Source organism: Orycteropus afer, unplaced genomic scaffold, assembly GCF_000298275.1.
Source record: "Orycteropus afer afer isolate SDZICR_OR568_19922 unplaced genomic scaffold, OryAfe1.0 scaffold00199, whole genome shotgun sequence".
In the NCBI taxonomy this organism is placed as follows: domain Eukaryota; kingdom Metazoa; phylum Chordata; class Mammalia; order Tubulidentata; family Orycteropodidae; genus Orycteropus; species Orycteropus afer.
This window is the reverse complement of record NW_006921786.1, coordinates 5,662,234-5,671,488: the sequence shown is the minus strand read 5'-3', so window position 1 is coordinate 5,671,488 and position 9,255 is coordinate 5,662,234. Positions and strand designations below refer to the sequence as shown.

The 9,255-nt window shown below is 38.1% G+C and overlaps 1 protein-coding gene across 1 annotated transcript in view; it reads right to left on the bottom strand.

Annotated features, from left to right (window-relative positions):
• MYOCD (myocardin) overlaps positions 1–9,255 on the bottom strand; it is a 101,690-nt gene that overhangs the window by 23,741 nt on the left and 68,694 nt on the right. The gene's annotated exons all lie outside the window — the stretch shown is intronic.

Genomic DNA, 9,255 nt, shown 5'->3' with positions numbered 1-9,255 from the left:
GTAACCCCATGTATATCAGAACAGAACTGTGTCCAAAGGATTTTCAATAACTGACTTTTCAAAAGTTGATCACCAGAACTTTCTTCCAAGGTGCCTTTGGGTAGACTCAAACCTCCAAACTTTTGGTGAGCAGCTAAGGGCTTAACCATCTGTACCACTCAGGGAACTTTCCATGGGCATGTTGTTGGGTTAGTTGCTGTTGAGTTGATTTTGACTTGTGACAACCCCATGCATGATAGAATTATAGAGATAAAAAGCTTGAATGGACTAGAAGCCACCTAGTCTACTGCCCTCCAGCTCCCATCCCAGGCCCTTGCCCCCATTTTATGGATGAGAAAACCCATAGTGTCCTGAGCTTAAACACAAGATCTCAAACCAATAATCCCAAGGCAGAGTTGAGATCACAGTTTTTTGGCTCCTGAGGTGAGGGCCCTGTCCATACTCTTTCTTCATCAGTGATCCTCAAACCTGAACATGCTCCAGAATTTCTGGGAGGGTGTGTTACAACATGGATTACTGGGCTCAACCAACTTTCTGATTCCCTAGGTGGAGGGGGAAACTGTGACTGTGCATTTCTACCAAATTGCCAGGTGTGCTGGTGCTGTTCATCCCTGGACACTTTGAAAAAGACTCTTCTACATTAACATCTATGTCCAGATTTTAGTATTTAGCTGGATAACAGTCATTTATTGGGAAATAGCATTGTGGGAGATTCATAGCATAAGTTAAGTTCTTGGGTTTGCCTCTTACTGGCTTAGTGGTGTCTCTATGCCTCAGATAATAATAAGTACCTTAAATATTTTTGTGAGGATTAGAATAAGTTAAAGTTTGTAAAGCATTTGGAATAGCACCTGGCAGAGTTAGTGCAATGTAACCAGTCCTATTAAAATTGGAAGCAGTAAGAATATCCAAAAAATATAGGAACTAATTAAATAAATGATAGTGGATACAAATGAAAGGCATAATTAAAATGCTTGGCTGCTAACCCAAAGTTCAGCAGTTCAAACCCACTACCTGCTCTACAGGAGAGAGATGTGGCAGTTCGTTTCCATGAAGATTTTTAGCCTTGGGCACCCTATCGGGCAGGAGGTGGTTCTGCTCTGTCTTATAGAGTCACTATGAGTCAGAATCGACTCAAGAGCAGTGGGTGGAGGTACGTATACTGCCATCAGTTATCTAAGACATGCAAATTAAATAAAGACTAATTATTTAATGTCAATAAATAATTAATATATTTATTTTTTATATTCATCACATTGACAAGTGAATGTTAACACTTTGTGTTGGTGAAGTAGCAGTAAAAATAACTTCGAGAGTAATTAATAAAAGCTCTTTAAACAAAACCAACCACGGTGAAGTGGATTCTGATTCATGGTGACCACACGTGTGTCAGAGTAGGGCATGCAAATGATGGACTACAGATCCATTAAACTGGTGGTATAAGTATTCGAAGGTATAGGATAATGGTTAATATTTATGGTATATTATTAAGTGGGAGCTCTGGTGCTATAGTGCCTAAGGCATTTGGCTGCTAACCAGAAGGCTGGCAGTTCAAATACACCAGCCACTTCTTGGAAGAAGACTAGGCAATCTACTTTAGTAGAGATAGTTCCTCAGAAACCCAAGGAGGGATTGCTGTGAGTTGGACCTGACTTGATGGCAGTGAGTTTGGTTTTAGTTTTGGTTATTAAGTGAAAAGAAGTTTGAATTGTTTGATTTTGTTTTGCAAAAAACATAAATGCATGTGTATATGTACTATAAGGAGCTCTGGTGGTGTAGTGGGTAAGGCATTTGGCTGTTAATCAGAAGATCAGCAGATTAAACTCACCAGGTGTTCCTTGGGAGGAAGATGAGGCAATCTGTTTCAACAAAGATTTATAGCCTTGAAAACCCAGTGAGGGTCACTATGAGTTGAAATGGACTCCATGGCAGTGGGTTTGGTTTTTTTGGGTTATATGTATTCAAATGTATGTTCACATATGAAAATGTCTGAATAAATCCATGCTAAAATGTTAACCACGGTTGTCTATGGGTGATGTGACTTAGTATGATGTAGTATTTTTTTTTTCTATCTTTCCTTATCAGTATTTTCTAAATATCTCACATATTACTTGCATAACTAAAAAGGGAAAAGTTAAATATCTGAATGTGAAAATTATATAAAATAGCTGAATGGAAATATAGGGAAATAGTCATATGATATTGTGTAAAAGCAAAGGATATAATCATAAAAATATTGAGGAAAAAATGATAAAACTTCTGTAAGTCCAAAATATTATTTTAAAAGTGCAGACACAAATAGTATTCTTAGAAAAAAAATATTGCAGCACAAATAATAAAATGTTAATAAGCTCAATGTATTAAGAGTACTTAAAAATAAAGTAGAAAAGATGTTGTTGTTGCTATGTGCCATCGAGTTGGACCCAACTCATAGCGACCCCTCCTTGGGTTTCCTAGGCAGTATCACTACGGAAGTAGATTGCCCCATCTTCTTTCCAAGGAGTGGCTGGTGGGTTTGAACTGCCAGCCTTCTGGTTAGCAGTCAAGTGCCTTAGCCACTACACTACCAGAGCTCCTTGTAGAGAAGATAGGTACCCAATATTAAGACAGGTAAGGGATGTAAACCAGCTCTTCACACACAATAATGAAGAAAAAAAAAAGTTAATAAGGTATGTATACTGTCATCAGTTATCCAAGAAATGCAAATTAAATAAATACTTAATTGTTTAATATTAATAAATAATTAGGAGCTTTGATAGCATAGGGGCTAAGGCACTTGACTGCTAACCAGAAGTCTGGTGGTTCATACCCACCAGCCACTCCTCAGAAGGAAGGTTGGGCAATCTACTTCCATAGTGATACTGCCTTGGAAACCAAAAGAGGGGTCGCTATGAGTCGGGTCTGACTTGATGGCAAATAACAACAACAACAATAATTAATTAATTAATGTATTTATTTTTTGTACTCATCAGATTGACAAGTGAATATTAACACTTTGTGTTGGTGAAATACCAGTAAAAATAAGTTCAAGAGTAATTAATAAAAGCTCTTAAAACACAATCAACCATGGTGAAGTAGATTCTGATTCATGGTGACCCCACATGTGTCAGAGCAGAACTGTGCTCCATGGGGTTTTCAATGGCTGATTTTTTGCAAGTAGATTGCCTTTTGGTTAGTGGCCAAGTGGACTGCACCACCTAGGGACTCCAAGAGCACCAACCAATCAAACCAAACTCAGTGCCATTGAGTCGATTCTGACTCACAGTGACCCCCATTGGGTTTCCAAAGCTATACATTTTTATGTAAGCAGACTGCCTTATCTTTCTTCCATGGAGTGGCTGGTGGGTGTGAAACAATGACTCTGGTTAATAGCCAAATGCCTTAATGGCTGCACCACCAGAGAACACTTTAATATCTTTCTATTCAAAATGTGGTCCTTGGACCAGCCATATCTTGTCTGGGATCTTGTTAGCAATGCAGACTCTCAGGCCTAACCCCAGACCTACTGAATTGGAATCTACATTTTAACAAGAGCCCCAGCTATTTCACGTATGCACGTTAATGCTGACAAGTGCAGCTGTAGCACACCGCTTATGGGGAATAGACTGGTAGAAACTGCAGGAGAAGAAGTTGGCAATATGGGATCAAGAATTTTAAAAATATTAATATATTTTTGTTCAAGAATTTCAGTCCTATGTATTTAGTCTAAGGAAATAAACAGATAAATTAATGAACTTATATACAAAGAGGGTCACTGAAATTTTATTTTTAATACCAAAATTTGAAAACAACATCAATGTCCAATAATGGGCTGTTAACTAGGTGGTGGATTGATACGCTGCTATAAAAAATTCAGTTTATCTAACATTAAGATTATGAAAAATGTTCATGATATGCTAAACAAAAAGGCATGCCAGAAATTTATGCACACATAATTATTTTAAAACAGTTATTTTAAAACCAAACTATGTTCATATGCATTTTAATAGGCTAGAATGAAATGTAATTTGTAATGCTATCTGTGAGTAGTAAGTTAATGATTTTTATTGTCTTTAAAAATTGTTTTCTATAAACTACATAGATTTCCAATCATAAATATTATATTACTTTGTTACCAGCTAAAAGTTATTTAAAAAGAATTGTGTCGACTTACACTACCATTAGCACTGAATATGCTATTGCCGCCATAGTCTTGCTAGCATTATTTTAACATTTTCTTTTGGATTTGCTGGTTTGAGAAAGTACAAAATGACAACTCATTATTGTTTTAATTTTGAATTACTTAAAATTAATGAGTTCTACATTTATTTTTAGAATCTCTTCTGGCACTGAATAATTTAAACTGCATTATTAAATAATGCAGCTCATATTCTAAAAGAAAATGAATACGTTTATTCTAAAATAAAATAAAATTAATGCTGAGTTCAATTTGGGCTTGTTTGGGTCAAAGGTTTGTATACACATATTTCCCATGTGCATCACTGTTGTAAGCAATAACCAGTTTTTAGACTGTTCTCTATTATAAACTTCAAACATACACAAAAGTAGAAGAAAATCATAATAAACTCCATATGCCCATCAATCAGTTTCCCACACACTCCCGTTGAGTCATGATTCAGACTCCTAGTGACCCTGTTGGACAGAATAGAACTGGCCAATGGGGTTTCTAAGACTGCAAATCTTTACAGAAGCAGGTTGCTTCATCTCTCTCCCATGGAGCAGTTGGTGGGTTTGAACTGCTGATCTTTTGGTTAGCAGCTGAGTGCTTTAATCACTGTATAACCAGAGCTCATCAACTAGCTTTAGCAACTATCATCTCATGGTCAATCTTGTTTCATTTTTACCCCCACTTCTTACTCTCAGGGAGCTCTGGTGGCATAGTGCCTAAGGCATTTGACTGCTAATCAGGAGGCTGGCAGTTCAAACCCATTAGCCACTCCTCAGAAGGAAGGTTGGGCAATCAGTGATATTCCCTTGAAAACCCAAAGGGGGGTTTCTATGAGTTGGATCCAACTTTAAGGAATTTTTTTTTTTTTTTAATTCTTCCTCTACATCCCCTGAATTATTTTGAAGCAAATCATGTAACTTCATCTGTAAATATTTGAGTACCTGTCTTTAAAAAATAATTATTCTCTTTAACCAGAAGGCTGGCAGTTCAAACCCACCGGCCCCTCCTCGGAAGGAAGATGGGGCAATCTACTTCCATAGTGATACTGCCTTGGAAACCCAAGGAGGGGTCGCTATGAGTCGGGTCTAACTCGATGGCACATAACAACAACAACAACAACACAGTACTATTATCACACCTAAAAAAATGAAAAATTATTCTTAGTATCCATCAAATAATTGTCTCAGATTTTAACTTAAACTTCCCATTTTCTCTCTCTCAATTTCCCTCTTTCTCTTTATTATTTCTTTCTCACCCCTTGTGATAGTTAAGGTTATATGTCCACTTGGCTGAGCCTGGTTTTGAGTGGCTGGGCAGATGGATGTAGTTATTCCTTATGACGAGACTGGTGATCCACTCAATGGTGAAATCTACTGTGAGCAGGTGAGTAGCTTCCTTAGGGATGGAATCTGTTTCCAATTTATAAGACCCTTTGAATAAAGTCTCAAACTTTTTGGCACACCTGACTGAGTCTTCATCTTAGTGGCTTGCCATGTTGTCTGCTGATCTTGAGACTGTTTCTGGACTTGAAGTAGTGGCCTGCCATGTTGCTTGATAATTTTGAGACTGTTTCTTTTTACTTGTTGCCCTTGGGTTTGTCAACCTCAGCAGCCAACAGCTGTGTGAGTTAAGAGATCCAGCTTCAGTGGGCCAGAAACAAGAGGTAGAGCTGAAGCCCAAGGTTGAGGGCCTTTCACCCAGTCCCTAGAGATGGCACTTCTAGCCTCCTAAACTGTAAGAGAATAAATTCCTGTTTGTTAAAGCCATACACTTGTGGTATTTACTGTTAGAGCACACTAGAGAACCAAAACACCCCTCTAATTTGTTTAGAAAAAAAAAAAAAAAAAAATCATATATTGTGAAATAACTTGTTGTTCATTGTTGTCAAGTTGATTTCAACTCGTGGCAAGTTCATGTGTCCAGAGTAGAACTGCTTCATAGGCTTTTCAAGGCTGTGACCTTTTGGAAGCAGGTTTCCAGATTTTCTTCCACGGCAACTTTGGGTGGGTTCAAACTGCCATCCCTGTGATCAACAGTGAATTGGACTATTGTGATCCAGAAGCTATAAGATTTTCACTGGCAGATTTTTGCAAGTAGATCCCTAGGCCTTTCTTCTGAGTCTGTCTTAGTCTGGAAGCTCTGCTGAAACCTGTTCAGCACCATAAGCAACAAGCAAGTCTCCACTGACATATGGGTAGTGGTGGCTGTGCATGATGTGAATTAGCCAAGAATTGAACCCAAGTCTCCTACATGGAAGGTGAGAATTTTACCACAGAACCACCAATGCCCCCAAGGCTGACTGATTGTTTTACTAAAAAAAAAAAAAAAAAAGAAAAGGTAACTACAACCACTATCACCATCATCGCCTTATACTAATTATTATACCTATTTCAGCCAAAGGTTCTGAGCATGTGCACATAGAAGGCTCTACCTGAGCAGGCTCTGAGAAATGGTATCATCATATCTAGACCATGTTCCCACTAAGGTTGAGGCATCTCTAGCCCCTATACCCCAGGGTTACCATAAGAGATGGTCTGCTTTTATCTTTATGGATTCATGATTTGTGGAGTGGAGGGTGGGTGACCCACCATTCCTTTGAATGTGAGGTAAAATTAGCCTCTTCTAAGTTCATGGATGCCAAATTTGAAATAAACTCAGTGAATTCTAAGCATTTATAGTCCATATAGAAGAAATAGAGATACAAATTTTCATATCACAGACCAAGACACAGTTTATTTATTGATCTTGGCACTTGGCATCTGTCATGGATTGAATTGTGTCACCCCAAATTTGTATCAACTTGGCAGGGCTCTCTGTTGTTTAGAAGTTATATAATGATGTAATGTGCAGATATGTAATGATATACCATGATGTGATCTGATGTGATAAGCCAGTCAGGTGTAAAAGGATTAAGATTAAGAGTGGGTTACAATGCCTTTAGTCCCATCACAGCCTTGATCTGATGTAATGGGAGCTTCTTTGGGGGTGTGGCCCACAATGCCTTGTATCTTACAAGAGATAAAAGGAGAGAAAAGGGACCAGAGAAGGTGACCTACTATCACCAAGAAAGAGAATGTGCATCCTTTAGACCCAAAGTCCTTGTGATGATATCTTCCTAGGAACAAGAGACCCAGAGAAAGTCCTCCCCTAGAGCTGGCACTCTGAAGTCAGACTTCTAGCTTCCTAAAGTGTAAGAGAATAAATTCCTGTTGGTTAAAGACATCCATGTGTGGCATTTCTGTCAGAGCAGCAGTTGAGGACTAAGACAGCAACCACAGAATTACTTTCAATTTGAAAAAAATCCAAACCCTATCTTTCCTCAAAATAAAATAAGGATTGAGGAATGAGAATGAGAATGTGGGTGATGGTGAGGACTGGGGAGGGTCATAAGATTGATAAAGTGAGAAAGGGACCTTTAGGAATTTAGTTTTTTTTTTTTAATAATACCATTTGTGCAGTCTGTCAGTGATTGTCGAAGGTTTGTTGGAAGAGAATTTTCCTGGTATGATGAAAGATGAGAATATACCCATTCAAGAAGTCCAATGAACCCCAAACCGGATAGACCCCAAAAGAAAATCACCAAGACATATCATCATCAAACCCAACAAAACCAAAGACAAAGAAAGAATCATGAAAGCAGCATGGGAGAAACGAAAAGTTACCTACAAGGGGAAACCAATAAGACTAAGCTCATATTTCTCAACAGAAACCATGCAGGCAAGAAGACAATGGGATGGTATACATAAAACCCTGAAAAAGAAAAATTTTCAACCATGAATTATGTACCCAGCAAAATTGTCCCTCAAATATGATGGTGAAATTAGGACATTTGCAGATAAGCAGAAATTAAGGGAATTTGTTAAAACCAGACCAATCTTACAAGAGATGCTAAAGGGAGTCCTTTGGACAGAGAACCAACAACAGCAAACAACAACTGACCATTAACATACATGATGACATAATTCAGAAACCAACTCAGCTATGGAAGTATCCAAAGTAAATAAGCCTACAAGATTGTAAACAGGGAGCCAGAGACATCACTTGACAAAAGCAGACAACTACAAATCGAAAAGAGGGAAAAAAACTGTCTAGTTACAGAACTTCTACCTGGTAGGGAAGTCAAGACAACTACAAGATAGAATGGACTGTTCCAAACTTGGGAAGAAAGCTATAAATCACAGGGTAACCTCAAAGAAAAATAAACCGTCATGTCAAAATAAAAAAACATGACCAGCACAAATATTTAGCGAATACTAAAACAATAGCAACAAAAGAAGTGATACCACAATTCATAAACAAAACAAGCTCAGCATAGAAAATTATACGGAAAAAAGAAATTGATACCATGAAAAAACACATAACAAAAATGACATGAACAAATTCATATTTGCTGATAATTACATGTCTGGCTAAGGACTTAGCTCTAAGATTTATAGAAAACTCCAATGGCTCTACAGCAAAGGAATTAATAATCCAATTGAAAAATGGGCAGAAGACATGATTAGACACTTTCCAAGGAGGATATTCAGACAGCCAGTTAATACATGAAGAGATGCTCACTATCATTGGCCGTCAGTGAGATGCAAATCAAAACAACAATGAGATACCATCCCACCCCAGCACTGATGGCAGGGTTCAACAAGACAGATAATAACAAATGCTCGCAGGGATATGGAGAGATTGGGACTCCCATACATTGCTGGTGGGACTGTGAAGTGTTAAAACCAGTGTGGAAAGCAGTATGGTGATTCCTTAGGAAGCTGGAATTGGAGATACCATTTGACCCAGCAATCCCATTTCTAGGTATATATCCTAGAGAGGTGAGAGCCAGATATATGCACACCCATGTTCATCACAACACTATTTACAATAGCAAAAAGATGGAAACAACCTACATGCCCATCAGCAGAAGAGTGGATGACCAAACTATGGTTCATGCACACAATGGAATGCTATGCAGGACTAAAGAATAATGTAGAGTCTGCAAAACACCACATAATATAGATGAACTTGGAGGACATTATGCTGAGTGAAATAAGTCAATCACAGAAGGACAAATATAGTATTAGTTCCTTGTTGTGGAGGGC